Source organism: Eschrichtius robustus, chromosome 15, assembly GCF_028021215.1.
Source record: "Eschrichtius robustus isolate mEscRob2 chromosome 15, mEscRob2.pri, whole genome shotgun sequence".
NCBI lineage: Eukaryota > Metazoa > Chordata > Mammalia > Artiodactyla > Eschrichtiidae > Eschrichtius > Eschrichtius robustus.
This window is the reverse complement of record NC_090838.1, coordinates 83781271-83798752: the sequence shown is the minus strand read 5'-3', so window position 1 is coordinate 83798752 and position 17482 is coordinate 83781271. Positions and strand designations below refer to the sequence as shown.

Sequence of the window (17482 nt, the reverse complement as noted above, 5' to 3'; positions counted from 1 at the left end):
AACAAAGCCAGGAGCGGTTTCTACCTTGGGTAACTGCTGAGCTAGTTATTTATTCCATTAATATTTATTGGGCACATCATTGGGTCAGACCCTAGGTCAGAAAAATCATTCTCATTAAATGCAGAAGACTTAAGAGACCTGAGACTGTCTACTGGAGACTTTGTAGGAGGCACTGATACTTTCCCCAGCCTTCCTGGGAAGGTGGCAGAAAAGCGGAAGACCTTTCCCACCTCCCAGAGGCGGGGACTCCAGGAGAGGGGTGCCTCCTTCCCTTGGGAAGCAGCTTCTGTGCTTGCCCAGCAGAGGGCAGCCGGAGCCTGGGCACCAGGATCCCAGCCACCTGCTCAGGAAACCGGACAGATGGGTACCTATCCCTCACTGCCCACTGCAGTTTGGGCGTGATGCCCACTTGCTGGCGGCGGTGGCAGCCCTAGAGAAACAGGATGCACCAGGAGGCTGTAAAAAAATGCTGTTTTGAATTCTCTCTAAGCTGTGTCGCTTCTGCCTGGCGTATGCTCAGCCCTGGCGCCCTGCCATGCTCGCCCTCTCTAGCATGCTGGGGCGAAGGATCATTTCCTTCTCATCCCAGGGCAGCCTGCTTGCCCCGTTTCTACTCACTATTCAAAAATCTGTTTTTTCCAGGGCATAGAATCCTAGAGCCCCAGAGCTGGAAAAAAAAAACAAACCTCGGGGGGCTGCTTGTCCAGGAGTTGCCATTTCAAATAACTTCAGAGGCAGGCGGTGAGCCTCAATTTGTGATGCCGATTTAGGGCGAGAGACGGTGGGGAATTACAGTGGCGATGGTGAACCGGAAGCCCAGCCTTGTGTAAAAGCACCTCCGTTCACTTGTTTTTCTAATTGGGAAAAAATAAAACACGGCCCTGGGCTGAGTTGGGGTCCTGACTGCCAGGTCTACCCCTTCATCTTACAGTGAGAAACTAAGGGGCGCAAAGGGCGGGGGGAACTACTTGCCCGGGATAGGGCCCGATTCCCTTTCTCACCCGAATCCCGTCTCTTTCGTGTTGTTTGTCCCTTGGAGGCACAGGGTCAATATCAAGCTCCAGTAGTTGGGGATGACTTGGGCTTCCAGCTTGCCCTGCCCCGCGGCTGCTGATTAGTCTTGGATTGCTTCATTTCCTTCCTTGGCCAACGATCCCCTGTTTGGAGCAAGCAGTCTCGCCGGGAATACAGGGCACTCCTTTTCCTCGCGGTGAGTCACAGCCTCGGAGCTGACTTGCAGACAGCCTGACTCCGAGTGAGGATCCTCTCCTCCTACTGCTTTTTCCAATGAAAACCTCCAGCTGTGGCGTTCGCTTCCTCTGGCCATCTCCCCCTGGCTGTGCACTTTTATTTACTCCGGTTTTACTCCTTGACATGAGGTCCTACGGTTTTCTAAAAATCCAATCTTATATTTTTTTATTCAGGCAACCTGGCATTGCTGCCCTCTCAGGAGAATCGGCAGGCCACGGTGGGCTCGGTGGGGATGCTTCATTAGGGCACAAAACTTTCGCTTCAGCCTCCGAGTAGCAGGAACTCCCAAGTAGCAGGAATGGGGCTGTGGCCCCATTATCAGCCGTAGAGATACCTTTGGGAGCTGGGGCAAGGATTTACGCCAGCTCTTTCTCACCATGACTAATCCCTTGAGGATTAGCACCAACTGACCCCATTGTCATGGAGCTCCTGCTTGCAACATCTCCCAAACTGAAGTGCAAAGATGACTAGGGTCCTGAGAATCTGGTCTCAAAAGAACATGGTCTTAAGAATATCATTTGAGTGGAGGAAATAACCTTCACTCAAATAACTTTCAATAACCTATTTATTCAAGGAAAAAGAACCAGAAAAAGGAACAAACAAACAAAAAAACCCTAATGAGATTAGTTACCTGCACAGTGGGAACAGGATTGAAAGAATAAAGGAAATGAGGGGAATGACACTTCTCTGAAATAGCTTTTTGTTCTGACTTGCCTTTGGAACCATTGTAACATTTCAAATTTCAAAAATAAATAAAAATATAATAAAACTCCCAAAGATGGGGAAAACCCTAAAATTAGATATAGAAATAAGCAAATAAAAAAGAATGTCCTTCGACTTCTGTCTTACCAATTTCTAGTAAATAATAGATCCCTGTGCTGTGTGTTAAACATTTTCCTATAGTTTCATTTAACTTCTGCGACATCTCTAAATTGTAGGTACTATTACTATCCTAGTTTTACAAGAGAGGAAGTTATAGCCCAGCGGCATTAAGGCAGCTCCCAAGGTCCCAGAGACTTGAACTCATATTTTGTATCATATTTGCGTTAGATCAATCCTGAGATCCTATTATGTACTCAGCTCCGTGCCAGGCACAGAAGTATGAGTTAGTGTCTCTGGGTTCCAGGAATCTACAGTCTCAGTGATAAACACTTAACACGATGAGGCTATAAAAATAGGGAAATGAATGAGTCCCTTATTCATAACAATTTAAAAGGATAAAGATTTTAGGAATTCTAAGTCCTCCCTGTGGGTTGGCAACCTGGAGGCGATGAGATTTGAACCACATCTTGTAGGTAGGATTCAGGTAGGTGTAGTACATGGGCAAAGGAATTCCAGGCAGCAGAGCACACTGGTAGCAGAGGTGTAGAGAGGGGCTTGGTGTGTGGAGAGCCAAGGAGACGAGCCTTTGCAGAAGAATGGACAACACAGAAGGACACATTATAACTCTCTTGGGTACATCTTAAAAAGAGTTCAGGGACTTCCCTGGCCATCTAGTGGTTAAGACTCCGTGCTTCCACTGCAGGGGCCGCGGGTTCAATGCCTGGTCAGGGAACTAAGATCCTGCATGCCAAGCGGTGCAGCCAAAAAATAAATAAATAAATAAATAAAAGAGTTCAAAGTCAAGGTGAATATCATGGAAAGAAAGCAGATTCCCAGCCTCTAAAAGTTAGCCCTCTGCATTGTTAATCAACTATACTCCAAGGGAAAAAAAAAAAAGTTAGCCCTTTGGTTAGCTGCATGTCGATATTTGCCTAGTTGCTTTCCAATTACTGGGCTCAGAGAGATTACTAGGAAAAGGCAGACACTATATTCAGACAAAAACTGTTTTTGCATAAAGGGGAAATAAAATCTTAGCTCTTTTGGTTGCTTTTGCTTTTCTCTTCCATTTCTACTTTTACAAGCAGAAAGAGAGGTCACTCCCTGTTTGCTGAGCTGCAAATCAGACCGTCAGCCCTGCTGTGTCTTTCTCAGCCAGCTTGCAGGCAGCCCTCGAGGTGTGTAAGGAGAGGTATCAGGGGAAGGCACTGGTGCTCAGCAGGGATAATGAGAGGAAAGCAGGCTGGTAATGAGCCTGGTGGGCAGACACCAACACTGGGTCTAGCTGGACAGCAAGGCAGAAACGTGAAGAAAAGCAAAATATGGATATTCCTATCAGACTTATGAACAGTTCACTGTATTTCTAAGTTTGCATCAGGACCAACGTTCAAACCTGAAGAATCCTTGAACCAGGGACAAACGCAACATCTGGTTCTCAAGTTGCTGCCTGCCCTCCCCCAACCCCGCCCCGGCCCCTGCCCCATGTCATCCCCTTTTTGAAACAATAGGAATAATCCCACATCTCCCCCAGGGGAACATCCTCAGCTGGCCGCTTCTGATCTTTCCATTCCTGCCTGGCACCATTGCCCCTGCGTCCTTCCCCAGCACCTGCTGAGAAGCCCCTGGCCCCGGGGTGGCCACACCAACCCCTGCAGCTCTGTATTCACACCCTAACGCCCAGTTGGGAGCACTGGGACCCTGGGCAAGGCGGTGGCTCGCCAGGCGCTGGGCACACCCCTCTGTCAGTGTGGTTTTTCACATCCTGTCCTAGTGGTGTGTTTGTCTTTTCACCCCCGTATCCAGAGCTTAAGTGCAGGAACCAAGACTTGCTTTTTTCTCTACCCTAGAACAAGATACAGTTTTTGAGAGTATTTGTTTAATAGCTGATGGATGTTTTCCCTTAAAGCAATGTTTCTTAAAACCACAACCTCAGTAAGAAATATTTTTTACATTATGATCCAATTTACACACTCATCCACACATGTATATAACTGAAACAAGAGTTTCAAGAAATAATACTTACTATGTTAGATGCGTTCTGTTATTTTCTCTTTTATTTCGTTTTATTCCTAAATGCTTTGTTGGGACTTGGCAGGTGGAAAGCCACTGTCCGAAAGCATGAAAGGAGAAGAGCTTCCCTTCCAGCCAGGATCAGATTAGGATTAAAGTGTAAACAAATGAGGGCCTCAGCCAGCTCTGATGTGCAGACAAGGGTCTTGGCCTCATTATGAAGCAGAGGCCCAGGTAGGGTTAGTGGATACATGCTGGACGTCACACTCTGGGCAGTACCTAAGCCTGGGCGTGCCCTTTGCAGCTTTCTCCTTCAGTCTTTTCTATCTTTCCTTCATTCCTTTAACAGGGCCACCTCCACCTCACAAAGACTTCCTCTCATGCGGCTTGGGGCATCACCTATATTTTGTGCATACCTTTGTGATTGGTCTTATCACACTGGCCTGTGATGCAATTCCTCTTCAGGCGGCTGGCTGCTCACCTGAGTGCCTGGAGGGCTCCTGGCCTGGGAAAGCCACCCAACAGGACTGCCTTGTGTGAATGAGGAGAGATGAAGGACTGCTCTCAGGGAGTCCGCAGGTGTCACCTCTTCCTCATGGTTGCTGGGTCGGGAGTGGCCGAAGGCTCCGAGCTGCCGCAGGAACGGCAGGCCAGGGCAGGCTGCTATGAGCAGGGTGGCAGGAGCTGCCCAGGGGCAGTGGCTGGAGTTCAACAGTGAATTTCCAAAACTCGGTTATCTCTTCACTTTGTCCAGAGACCTCACGACTGAAGAAATCAAGACGATAAATCTGGGCTTAGGGTGAACTTTGGTGCTGAGGCAGGCTCTGAGGACTGGGGTTCCTGGAGCCCTGATTACAATGGCGGGTGACCACCGACTCAGGGCCTGGCACTGAGAGTCTGAATGTGACCCAGGTCACTCGCTGCTGGTAAAGTCAACCCCGGGGCCTTGGAGCTTCCTCTGCTCTCTTGCTGTGCCTCGCTCTGAGCAGATGATGAGTATAAAACTGTGTGGGAGGGCAGTCAGTGCAGTGTCTCCACCTCCCATGCCAATGTACCAATATTCCGGGTAGAAAGTGTTTTTGGAACGGTCAGGAATGACCCAGATCATGAAACATAAATAGTACATACATCACATTATGTCGGAAAATGTAAGTCACGGTTCTGCTGGTCCTGTGCTGGTGGTAACCACACATCTTCCGCGCAGAAAGAAACAACAAACACAGAGCTCCGCTCCGTAGAGGGTTCGCCACCTCAGGAAGGAACCGGGGTGAGAACATCCCAGAACATTCCAGCTGGCTGCTGCCTGTGTCTGGGCCCCAATCGCTTTGTGTCTCTGCTCTTTCAGTGCCTTTTAGGAGGAGAGCATCGCGCCGTCTGCCAAGGGGGATGAAGTTCAGTTTTTTTTAAAATGAATTTCAGCAACAGGATAGATTAAAAACAGACACAGAACTAATGACTGTTCCTCTTAACTGTTTACCTGGCTCCGTCCTCTCGTTGTTGCCTTGTTTGTCACACAAAAAAGAGGCCCTGGCCCTTGTTCCTCAGGAGCTCATGGCATTCGTTTAAGACAGGTAAAGTGGGAAGGCCTCCAGGGGAGGAGCACAGAGGGGTCTCAGCCCTGCGGTTTCCGGAAGTGACTGACACCTTCTGAGCCCCAGTTTCTTCTCGTCCTTGGAATTAGGATGACTGTCCTGCACCCAGGCCTGCTGGGAGGAGGGAAACGAGGGGATATAGGTGGCAGCAGCTGAGGTTTGTGAGAAGTCGGTAACTTTCTCGGGTGACGTTGGAGCCCGTTGCCTTCCGAGCGCGGAAGGAAGGTGGTAGTGAAGAGCCACACTGGGCCGACTGGATTTTTCCCATGGTGAATCAGTGGAAAAGAGAGCTGGATGGACAGAGAAGGGCCTCGGCCAGCCAGAACCGTCCGGAGTGTGTCCTGGCATTGGTCGTGCGGGGAGCCTTCGTGAAAGTCATGGCCTAACAGATTAGTCTGGGCACCTGTGTAGCTCGGTTGGAAGTGGGGTGAGGCTGCGGGCTGGGGAGTAGGGGCGGGTGGCTGCACTGAGGGAGGAGAGAGTGAGGGGAGGGGCAGGTGTGAGAGGGTGGCCACGGGAGGACTCAAAACTGGGCTTCCCTGTGCTCTTTGTCAGCCCCCTCCCCCCTCCCACCCCCAAGTCTTGCTCTCTGTGTTTGCCTTTCTCCTCCAGGTCCTTCTTTTTTTAACTATTCATTTATTTATTTATTTGGCTGCACCGGGTCTTAGTTGCGGCATGCAGGATCTTTAGTTGCGGCATGCAGGATCTTTTAGTTGCGGCATGCGGGATCTAGTTCCCTGCCCAGGGATCGAACCCAGCCCCCTGCATTGCGAGCGCAGAGTCTTAACCACTGGACCACCAGGGAAGTCCTCCTCCGGGTCCTTCTGTCTCCACGCCACCCCTACTCCCCACATCCGCCCTGTGTGTCCTTCTGCCGCCCAGGTCAGTGCGTACGTGAGGCTCAGCCAATGCTTCAGACAACGCAGCTGCTGCCCAGTGGGTGCTCCCTGGGTGCAGGGGGGTCAGGCTGGCTCTGACTGGGTCATGAGCGGGAGGGGCATGCCACCCTTTCTTTAGTCTGTGAGTGAGAAAAGCTCGTGCTGGTTACACCTCACAGGAAGCTCGAGCCAAAGGGTAGCACCTGACATCAGGTGCGGCACAGCTGGGTGGGTGAGAAGGGGAGGTGACACCTCTGGGGTGCTGAGGCCGGTGGCTCCTTCCACTCAGGGCCAAGGAAATCAGGTCACCCTGCCCCTCTTCCCTCTGCTAGATGCTGAGGCACCGACTGCTGCCTCTGGGGCATCAAAGACATACTCACGGACTAGCTGGCCAGGGCAAGGCACCTGGGTGAGGGTCTCAAACTGGTGGCCCACAGGGCCATCCCCCCTGCAGATGGCTTCTGTTTGGCCCACACAGGCCCTCTCACTCTATTACACATCTCCCTTGTCCCCTCTCTGCCTCCTGTATTTGCCTTCCTTGTCTCGCCCCTGAGCTTATGAATTTACCAACCCCACCCTAAGAAACACAAAGATGCTCCAGGAGCTTCTGACATGGCTGGGAAAATAAGACAAACATACAGGCCAAGAGGACTGAGCGTGCCAGACCCAGTGTGTGGGACAGACATCCTATTTTTGGAGTTTAGACGAGAGATCTCCCACGGAGGTCATGATAGAGGAATGTACAGAGGTGAGTTGCACACTGAGCCTCCCCGGAAGAGGAATGTTGGGATGGAGGCTAGGGAGGAATGTTCCAGGAAGGGGAAGGCCAGGAGGGGACCGCCTGGAGAAGTTTCACCTGGCTGGGCTTCATTCCACACGCAGCAGGGGGCACCTCTGAGGTGTTTGCATAAGGGAGCAATGAGGAAGGCACAGAACAATCCAGGGAAGGTAGCAGGGGCACGGATGGGGGTGGGAGCCGGAAAGAGGTACCAATTTGGGAGGAAGTTTGAAGGATGTAAAGACTGGGCAGTGTGGAAGCTGAAGGATCCAAGGACACTAAGCTTGAAGCTTCAGAGCAGCACAGAGACAAAGCTCTTGAATCATGGAGATGGGGAAGTCGTGAGAAGGCAGCTGCCTGGGGTGGGGCGAGAAGTTGAGAAATTTTGGTTGAAATGTGTTACATTTGATGGATGAAATAGGTAGCAGGCATTTAGAACTGTGGACCCAGAGATGGAGGTGGTGATTTAGGGCGGCAGTGGATTAGAGCAAGAATCCCAAGGGAGATGTGGAGGTGGGGGGTGGGGGGAGGAAAAAAAAGGGAAGAGAGAGAGAGAGGCATTGGGGAAGAAGACGGGCGTGGAATCGGAAAGGGAGAGCACACAGATGTCAGCAGAGAGGACAACCTTAAGAAAGAGGTCCACTGACATCATCAAGTGCAGAGGATTCAGGAAAATCAGAGCAGAGCAAAGGCTGGGGTTTGGAGCCAGGGAGTGGCAGAGGTTTTGGCAGGTGTGGAGAAGACGGCCATGTATTTCAGAGAGAGACAGCCACGGGTGGAGAAGAGGCTCCTCATCTCAAGGAGCGCGTGGTAGATACAAGTGATGTCACCGATACCGACACCAGGTTGTGGTGAAGGAAGGTACAGCATTCATCTGCAGGGCGCCAGTACCCGGGTGGCAGGGGGAGCGGGGTGGGGGGTGGGGTTGTGGCGGTGGAGGTCTTAGTTGGGGCAGAAAACTTTAAGATAGTGTCACATTGTGATGTATATCCCTTGAAGACTCTGGGATGTAGGGCTAGGACTGGGATATAGAACCAGGACTCTGTTTTTTCGCTGAACTATTGTCATTACTTTTCTTGTTTAACTGCTTTTCCTTTGTTTCTGCATTCCCTCACTTCCCTGCTGAGTAACTCCTTGTTCCTGCTCTGGAACTCAGGGAAGTTCTAGGAGACTAAAGCCTTTTTCTACAAACAAGAAAGGGGGGACACGGAGGGGCTTTTGTATCTGGGAGGGCCCCGTAGGGTCCTGCTTGGTTTCAGTGACAGTAAGAACAAAAGGAGATTCCTGGAAGTTTGAAGGCAGAAGGAGATAGTGGTGAGAAAAGTACTGAATCTGCTACGGAGAGATGATAAAATGAAGAAAGGGCTCAGACGTGGTGGAGGCGGTGGATGGAGATGCTAAGCTTGGATTTCACAACAGGCTGCACGCCCTCACCCCTCATCTCGGGCCCGCTCCTGGGTCCCCCCACTGTCTGTGCTCCTCACTTTTGGGCTAGGGCAGCAGAGGGAAGTCGGGTGGCTGGCCAGGGGAGGCACTTTTGGGGACAGGCGAGGGTGTTCTCAGCTCAGCATTGGGACCCAGAGCACCAGCATCAATTCCTTTTCCCTCTTGCCCTGGATTCCACTCTCCTTTCTCTAGCAGAGGCCCCCATTAGAACTGGTAGCTGTTGTCCAGAGGGTTGGAAACGTCCGTGAAGCCCTCTGATTGGCCCCCGTTTTAGGCTCCCCAGGCACAAGCAGACAGACAGGAAGTAGAAGTGGGTAACCACGAGGAAGTGGGGGCGGGGTGAGGCCGGGGTTAATCATCAGAGTTCTTGGCAGCAAGTTCTCAGCCAGCCTTTGCTGAGGTGGCGAGTAACTACAGATTTAAAGTCCTCTCAGTGGCAGAGCGTGTCTCTTCAGGATCTGGTTACCCACGCTGGCCCCCTAACGAGCACCAGGCCAACAGGCCCTGTGGATATAGGAACATCAACAAGCAAGGAGGTGACTTCCAGGATGACCTCACTGGAAAAGCAAACATACACCCCCAGGGGGGAAGGAGGTGCATGACCACAGCTGGGCTGGGAAGGCTGCTCTAGAGAGTGCAGGGCAGGAAGGGAAGACGGACGGAGGAAGGAGAGTGGTCTTGGTCTACACTGCGAGGCACTGTGTGAAGGGGAAGACAGATTTGTGCAGGAAGGACAAGTAAAGAGCTGGAAGGAGAAAAAAAAAAAGCCTACTGCTGGGGATGAGGGTCCAAAGGTCTCATTCTGAAAGAAGTTCTGACTGTGGGTAAAATGTTATCGAACAGTACGGCACGCTACAGAGAAACTGTTCTTGAACAGAAGAGTTGATTGATGAGGCCAACTTCATTGTCTTCTTATTTTAAGAAACTGCCACGGCGACCCCAACCTTCAGTAGCCACCACGCTGATCAGTCAGCAGCCCCCAACATCAAGGCAAGGCCCTCTACCAGCAAAAAGATTATGACTTGCTGAAGGGTCAGATGATGGTTAGAATTTTTTAGCAATAAAGTATTTTTTAAATTAAAGTATGTACATTGTTTTTTAGACACAGTGCTATGGCACACTTAATGGACTACAGTATAGCGTAAATATAACTTCTATGTGCACTGGGAACCGCCCCCCCCAATCCCCCCAAAAAAGGTCTCATTCTGACAGAGAGTTCAGAGATGCTAAAGAGGGAGGTTGATATTGATGAAGGAGACGTAGGTGGGCCATTAGGCCACTGACCACGTGTGACCTGAAGGAGATCTAAAACATCCTGAGCCTTGAAACTGGCATTTTCTCTTATAGGCTTACAGGTGGGCACCTAACTCGTCATTTGGCAATACCCTATAAATGAGAACATTCACATAGCCTATGATCCAGCTACGCCACTCATGCTAGGACACACATGCACGGACACATACACCTTATGATGGACTATTATGCAGATTTTAAGAGAAAAGAATCAGGGAGCTCTACATGCAAAGGTATCTAAAAATGTTAAGTGAAAACAACCAGTTGTATAACTGCGTGGTAGGATTTCACTTGATTAAAAAAAGAAACATGGTATGTATTTTTTTTTTTTAAATGGGTTTGTTTTTTTTTTTTAAATTAATTTATTTATTTTATTTATTTTTTATTTTTGGCTGTGTTGGGTCTTTGTTTCTGTGCGAGGGCTTTCTCTAGTTGTGGCGAGCGGGGGCCACTCTTCATCGCCGTGCGCGGGCCTCTCATTATCACGGCCTCTCTTGTTGCGGAGCACAGGCTCCAGACACGCAGGCTCAGTAGCTGTGGCTCACGGGCCTAGTCGCTCGGCGGCACGTGGGATCTTCCCAGACCAGGGCTCGAACCCGTATCCCCTGCTTTGGCAGGCAGACTCTCAACCACTGCGCCACCAGGGAAGCCCGGTATGTATTTTGTATTATAGAAAAACATAAATACTTTCTATGTGTGTATCACAGGAATTTTTTAAGAAACCACTTTGTTGAAGTATGATTGACATACAAAAATCTGTACATATTTAATTATATTAAATGATGTCATGAGTTCACAAGGAACTGTTAATAGCAGTTATTTTGGGGGTTAGATTAGAAAATTGGGGTTCTAAGTAGGGGCACTTTTAACTTGAAACTTCTGTATGGTGTATATTTTTTTAATTTAATTTTTAAAAATTAAAAAAAATTTATTTTATATTGAAATATAGTCTATTAACAATGTTGTATTGGTACAGCAAAGTGATTCAGTTATACATATATGTGTATCTATTCTTTTTCAAGTTCTTTTCCCATTTAGGTTATTACAGAATATTGAGTAGAGTTCCCTGTGCTATACAGTAGGTCCTTGTTGGTTATCTATTTTAAATATAGCAATGTGTGTATGTCAATCCCAACCTCCCAATCTATCCCTTCACCCCATCCTTCCCCCTTGGTAACCATAAGTTCATCTCTAAGTCTGTGAGTCTGTTTCTGTTTTGTAAATAAGTTTATTTGTACCACTTTTTCTTTTTTAGATTCCGAATATAAGTGAAATCATATATCTGTCTTTCTCTGTCTGACTTCTCTTAGTATGATAATCTCAGGTATCCATGTTGCTGCAAATGGCATTATTTCATTCTTTTTAGTGGCTGAGTAATATCCTATTGTATACATGTACCACATCTTCTTTATCTATTCATCTGTCATGGACATTTAAGCTGCTTCCATGTCTTGGCTGTTGTAAACAGTGCTTCAATGAACATTGGGGTGCATGTATCCTTTCGAACCATGGTTTTCTCTGGATATATGCCTAGGAGTGGGATTGCTGGATCATACGGTAGCTCTATTTTTAGTTTGTTAAGGAACCTCCATACTGTTCTCCATAGTGGCTGCACCAATTTACACTCCCACCATGTATGGTGTATGGTGTAGTTTTTAACATCTGCCCGTATTATTTAGCTTGATCGTTTTTTTAGTGACCACAGTTTGTGAACTAAATAGTCAGAATGCAAATCTGATAAATACGAATATGAATTCTTTTTTTTTAGCTGCGTTGGGTCTTCATTGCTACGTGGGGGCTTTCTCTAGTTGCGGCGAGCTGGGGCTACTCTTCGTTGTGGTGCGCGGGCTTCTCACTGCGGTGGCTTCTCTTGTTGCGGAGCACGGGCTCTAGGCACGCGGGCTTCAGTAGTTGTGGCACATGGGCTTCAGTAGTTGTGGCGTGCAGGCTTCAGTAGTTGTGGTGCACGGGGTTACTTGCTCCGCGGCATGTGGGATCTTCCTGGACCAGGGATAGAACCCGTGTCCCCTGCATTGGCAGGTGGATTCTTAACCACTGCACCACCAGGGAAGTCCAAATATGAATTCTTATGGGGACAATGGAACAGAGTATTTGAAATTGAGGTCTCTCCTTTTGCTCTCTCTCCCTTATCTGGCCTGAAAGCCTCACCCTTGAAAGTCGCTCCTCTGGTTTACATTGGAGGCAACCCTGGGTGGTGGGAAGAACACTGGGTTTTGAGTCATTCATCCAAGGCCTGCCAGGGCATCCTGTACCAGACAGCATTCCAGGCCCTGCTCCGCCACTTACCGTGTGGCCATGGGCTCTCAGATTCTCATTTCCCTGTACAGCAGGGTAATAATACTTGTTCTGCCTACATCACACAGTTGTGAAGATGAAACAACGCTTTTGAAGGTACCTGGAGGGTAAGAGCCCTACACAAATATTCAAGGTTTTCAGAAATCATCGTCAGAGGCATTATCCAAGGTCACAGTGAAAAAGTTCAATTCCCTGCAGATGGCGGGTATGGAATAAATTAAATGGACAGTCCTGAAATGAATCTATTCGGGGGTAACAGTAGGTTGCCCCCAGGAATAAAGTCACTTTTAGAAAAGAAAACTGGGAAGCAGGGACTTTCCTGGTGGTCCAATGGGTAAGACTCCGTGCTCCTGATGCAGGGGTACCAGGTTCGATCCCTGGTCGGGGAACTAGATTCCACATGCATGCCGCAACTGAGTCCGCAGGCTGCAACTAAAAGATCCTGCAGGCTGCAATGAAGATCCCGCGAGCCGCGACGAAGACCCAGTGCAGCCAAAATAAATAAATAAATAAATAAATAAATAAATTTTAAAAAAAAAAAAGAAAACTGGGAAGCATCTGTGCATAGTGGATGAGACCACCAACTCCAGAAGCATTTCATCTTAACAGATGGTAAGTGCAGTATATAGAAAATTGGGGGACACCCAAATCCAATTAGTATCCAAGTGTATTGAGTGCTCGCTAAATGCCAGGTATGAGCCAAGCACTTTACTTATTTAATCCTTATAACAACCCTATTATCTCCACTTTACAAAGGAGGAATGTGAGGCACAGGGAAGTGAGGTAATTTGCCTAAGGTCATAGCAGGGAAATGGTAGAGCAGGATTCTCATCGTAGATAGTCAGCCTAGGTGCTGAACTACCCCTTAGCTAAAATGCTCGGACTGCTTGCTCAGGAAGATCAGATTTAAAACAGAAAATAGTGGTGGCTTTTCAACATCCGACTGAAAAAGAAGATATTAACGTATTGTTTCTAAACTTTCCAGATAACAAGAATCATTATTCTTCTTGTAATTGCTTCTCAAACTGTAACGTGCCTATGAGTCCCATGTGGACCTTGTTAAAAATGCAGATTCGGGCTTCTCTGGTGGCGCAGTAGTTGAGAATCTGCCTGCCAATGCAGGGGACACGGGTTCGAGCCCTGGTCTGGGAAGATCCCACATGCCGCGGAGCAACTAGGCCCGTGCGCCACAACTACTGAGCCTGCGCGTCTGGAGCCTGTGCTCTGCAACGAGAGGCCGCGACAGTGAGAGGCCCGTGCACCACGATGAAGAGTGGCCCCCGCTTGCCGCAACTAGAGAAAGCCCTCGCACAGAAACGAAGACCCAACACAGCCAAAAATAAATAAATTAAAAAAAAAAAAAAGTGCAGATTCTACATAGAGAACAGACTTGTGGTTGCCAAGCGGGGTGGGAGGAGGATTGGGAGTTTGGGATTAATAGATGCAATCTATTATATAGGATGGATAAACAACAGGGTCCTTCTGTATAGCACAGGGAACTATATTCAATAACTTGTGATAAACCATAATAGAAAAGAATATGAAAAATGTATGTGTATGTATAAATGAATCACTTTGCTGTTCAGCAGCAGAAATCAACACAATGTTGTAAATCAACTATACTTCAATAACACATTTTTTAAAATGCAGATTCTGATTCTGCAGGTCTAGGGTGGGCCTGGGGTTCTGCCAGCTCCCTTGTTGCTGCTCTGCAGACCACACTTGCAGGAGCAAGGCTCTAGGCAGAGGGCAAGAGGGAAATTGGAAATGGATTTCCCCACTGAAAATGAAGAAACTGGGCTCTGTTAGAACCTCAGTCTCCCGTGAGGCAGTTCCCAACAGCTGAAGCCCCTCCGAGCCCCCAGACATCTGAATTTCTGGGCCTGCGGGGGCCGGTCGCTCCCCTAACAGACAGCTTTTTCTCCAGCTTTACCCACTGAGCCCTGGAGGGCTCTTCTTGGAGAGCTTTCTCTTGCTGAGGGGATCAGATGAGTGAGGGACCCTGAGCCAGCTGGGGGGACGCCCATGGAGAGCAGGGGGCAGCCTCCTGTGCTCTGGAAATGTTTGCTGAGAGAAGAACGATGAATCAGAGTGACCTGGATGATGAACTGTGTGGGCCGGAACAGGAGTGGCAGGTCTGAGGAGGGTGGAAGGTTGACTTTGCCTTCTTGGCTGTTGTGCTCAGGGCTGGTCCTCGGTGTGAAATTCTGGGTGTAAGGAGTTGGTGTTTTGTGAGGGCGAGGGCTGGTCAATCTTGTTGCTCTGCCAGATCCATACCAGACTTTCGTTCAACGAGTGAAAGAATGAAGAGCTGGGAAAGCAATGGAGTGCCTGAGGCCATTACCCTCTACCCAGCCCGTGGGAGGGCCGTGTGGATGACTCACATCCTGCTGCCCACTCACTTTCTCGGCCTAAAGCCAAGTGTCCAGGGGCACGGGGACGGCGAGCTGACCCCTTGTCCCTTCTGCCACAGGAGTGTCATCACACACGGTTCCTGAGTTGCCAGCGAGCTGCCTTTCTTCCGTGCTTCCCTGGTAAGAGCTGAGAAAGTTGGGCCTTGGGGAAAATGGAGTCCTGGTTGAGGTCTCCGGAGAGGCCTTTCTGAAGAAGTGCCCAGGAACAACGGGCTTGATCGTTTTTTTAGTGACCACAGTTTGTGAACTAAATAGTCAGAATGCAAATCTGATAAATATGAATTCTTTCTTTTTTTGTTTCGTTTTGGTTTTTTTTTTTTGGCTGCGTTGGGTCTTCGGTGCTGCCCCCTCTGTCTGGGTCCTACGCCACATCACGCCCAAGTGTGTGAACTCAAAACCAAAGGGAAGAGACCAGGGATGAGCAGTCGGAAGGAGGCACATAAAGTCTAGAGTGGGTGGGCTAGTCCCCCACCCCTTGTGTTGGCAGAAGAACAGACTGACCCGTTTGTCTGGCACAAACAAAATCCAGCTCTTTATGGCTGTGGGATGCTGGCCTGAGGCAGCTCTCCACATCAGAGCTTGGCTGTGTGGGTGCTTGAAAGCGTCCCTCCCCTACATTCCCTCTCTCTCCGGAACTGTCCCTGGACCTTGTGGGGGCAGAGCCACGGATACTGGGTGGCCAGTCCTGTTTGATGGGGAGTGAGGAAATATTTGATGATGGAAGCCAGCCACATCCAGAGCAGGTGGGAGTGTGGTGGTGGGATGGTGATGTGTGGTCCTTACTTGAATCGTTATTTTGAACCTATTTCTGTAGGCATTGACTACAGCTGGGTACAAGACAGGTTCCCTTTCTTTCTTTTCTCTCCTTTCTTTTTTTTGGCTGCGCCACGCAGCTTGCATGAGATCTCAGTTACCCGATCAGGGATTGCACCCAGGCCACAGCAGTGAAAGCCCAGAATCCGAACAACTAGGCCACCAGGGAACTCCCCCACGTTTCCTTTCTTGAGAAGTCTGAAGAGAACAGAGTTTTCAGCAACTCTAAGACATGGTCAGGCCATTGCATCAACTTTCTTTTTGGGAAGAACATGTGCTCTGACTTCCTGCCTCTTCTTACTCTGGAGAAAGGGAGGGTAATCTTGAAGTCAGGTCTCCTAGAAATGCCCTTTTCTATTCTGACAGGGTTGGAAGAGGCTTAAAATACAGGCTGTAAAAGCAACAGAGTTAACAAAAATAAAGAGGAAAGAAGGGGGAAGTAAACGGGTTAAGTGCAAAGAAGAGTTACCACCTAAGGGCATCCTATTTGCCTCTGCACTTACTGACAGCCAGGGAAAAAGCACTTACAGACTCGAAGTTTGTGGGGTTCTTCACTGGTTTAACTGTTGCTTCATTCTCTGTGCCTCAGTTTCTTCGTCTGTAAAATAAGGTAAAAGTACGTCAAGAGAGGTTTATTAGAGCATCACGTGAGCTAATGCATGTAGAGCATCTGAAACAGTGTCTGGCGCAGAGTAAACATGGTAGATATTACCACTACTTCATTCATTTGTGACTGCAGTCAAGCGGAGGGGAGTGGTGGGTAGAGAAGAGGTGGTTTTCCTTTACTCAAAGGCTCCCACCTTCTTCTCCCTGAATGTTCCTCTCCCATCTCCCATCCAAGTCCGAATGGATGGCCTCTGAAACTGCCTTGGATCCCGGTCTGGCTCCACAACGTTTCCGTTCCCCACTGCAGTGCCCCCTCCTCCAAGCAGACCCTTTCCAGGATGCTTCCTTCCTGCTCAGTGAATGGTGACCTCAGATGCATTTCTCTGACTGCAAGGGTCTCCGAGCTCAGAAAGTGCAGAAGTGGTACTGCCTCTTCCTTTTGTCCATGCTTCTGCAGGTCTGGAGGGGCTGGTGGGTCAGCTTTCCCAGCTCTCTACAATTTAACTCCACCCATGGAGTCAGTGAGAGATGGAAGCATCTCCAAGAAAACTCCAAACCCACAGTGCCCAGGTTGGTGTTCAGCGGCACACGGCAGGCTGTCTTGTTCAATTCTTTTTTAATTTTTTGGCTGCACTGCCTGGCTTGTGGGATCTTAGCTCCCCGACCAGGGATCGAACCTGGGTCCTCGGCAGTGAGAGCACAGAATCCTAACTACTGGACTGCCAGGGAATTCCCTGTTCGATTCTCTTTGAGGTGAGGGTGGGTAAGGGACCCTTAAGCTCCCGGGCTCTGTGGCAGGGACTCACCAAAGATCCTGGGGGCAGTCAGGGTCTGAGCCAGGCCAGGCCTCTCACTCCTAGGTCAGCAAGCCCACTCATGTGCCCTGAGGCACACACTATACCCCATCCCACCCCGCCAGGGCCCCGGCAGTGGGCCCCAGTTTCTCGTGGCCCCCTATTCTTTATCAGCAATGGGAGAAGTCTGAAAGAGCTTGGCCTGGATGGCAACTCTGACATGTGACACACAGTTCCTTTTAAACATGAGCTCTGCACAGTAGGCCTTCAGCTAGATACTGAATTCAGTAAGAGCGCCGAGATCACACCAGCCGCGGAGTAGACATCCTTTCAAAGGACTTTACGTACATTGATTGAGTCCTCACAACAGCCCTAGGAAGTAGCAACTCTTAACCTCTCCCCTTTACAGATAAGAGGAAACTGAGGCATAGAAGGTACTTGCCCATGGTCATGTGACTAGTGAGTAGCAGAG

The 17482-nt window shown here is 49.1% G+C and overlaps 1 non-coding gene across 1 annotated transcript; it reads right to left on the bottom strand.

Moving 5' to 3' along the window:
- Positions 1 to 6405: 6405 nt before the first annotated feature.
- TRNAA-CGC (transfer RNA alanine (anticodon CGC)) lies at positions 6406 to 6477 on the bottom strand. Its single transcript has one exon. It is a non-coding gene; the product is annotated as a tRNA-Ala (tRNA).
- Positions 6478 to 17482: the final 11005 nt, after the last annotated feature.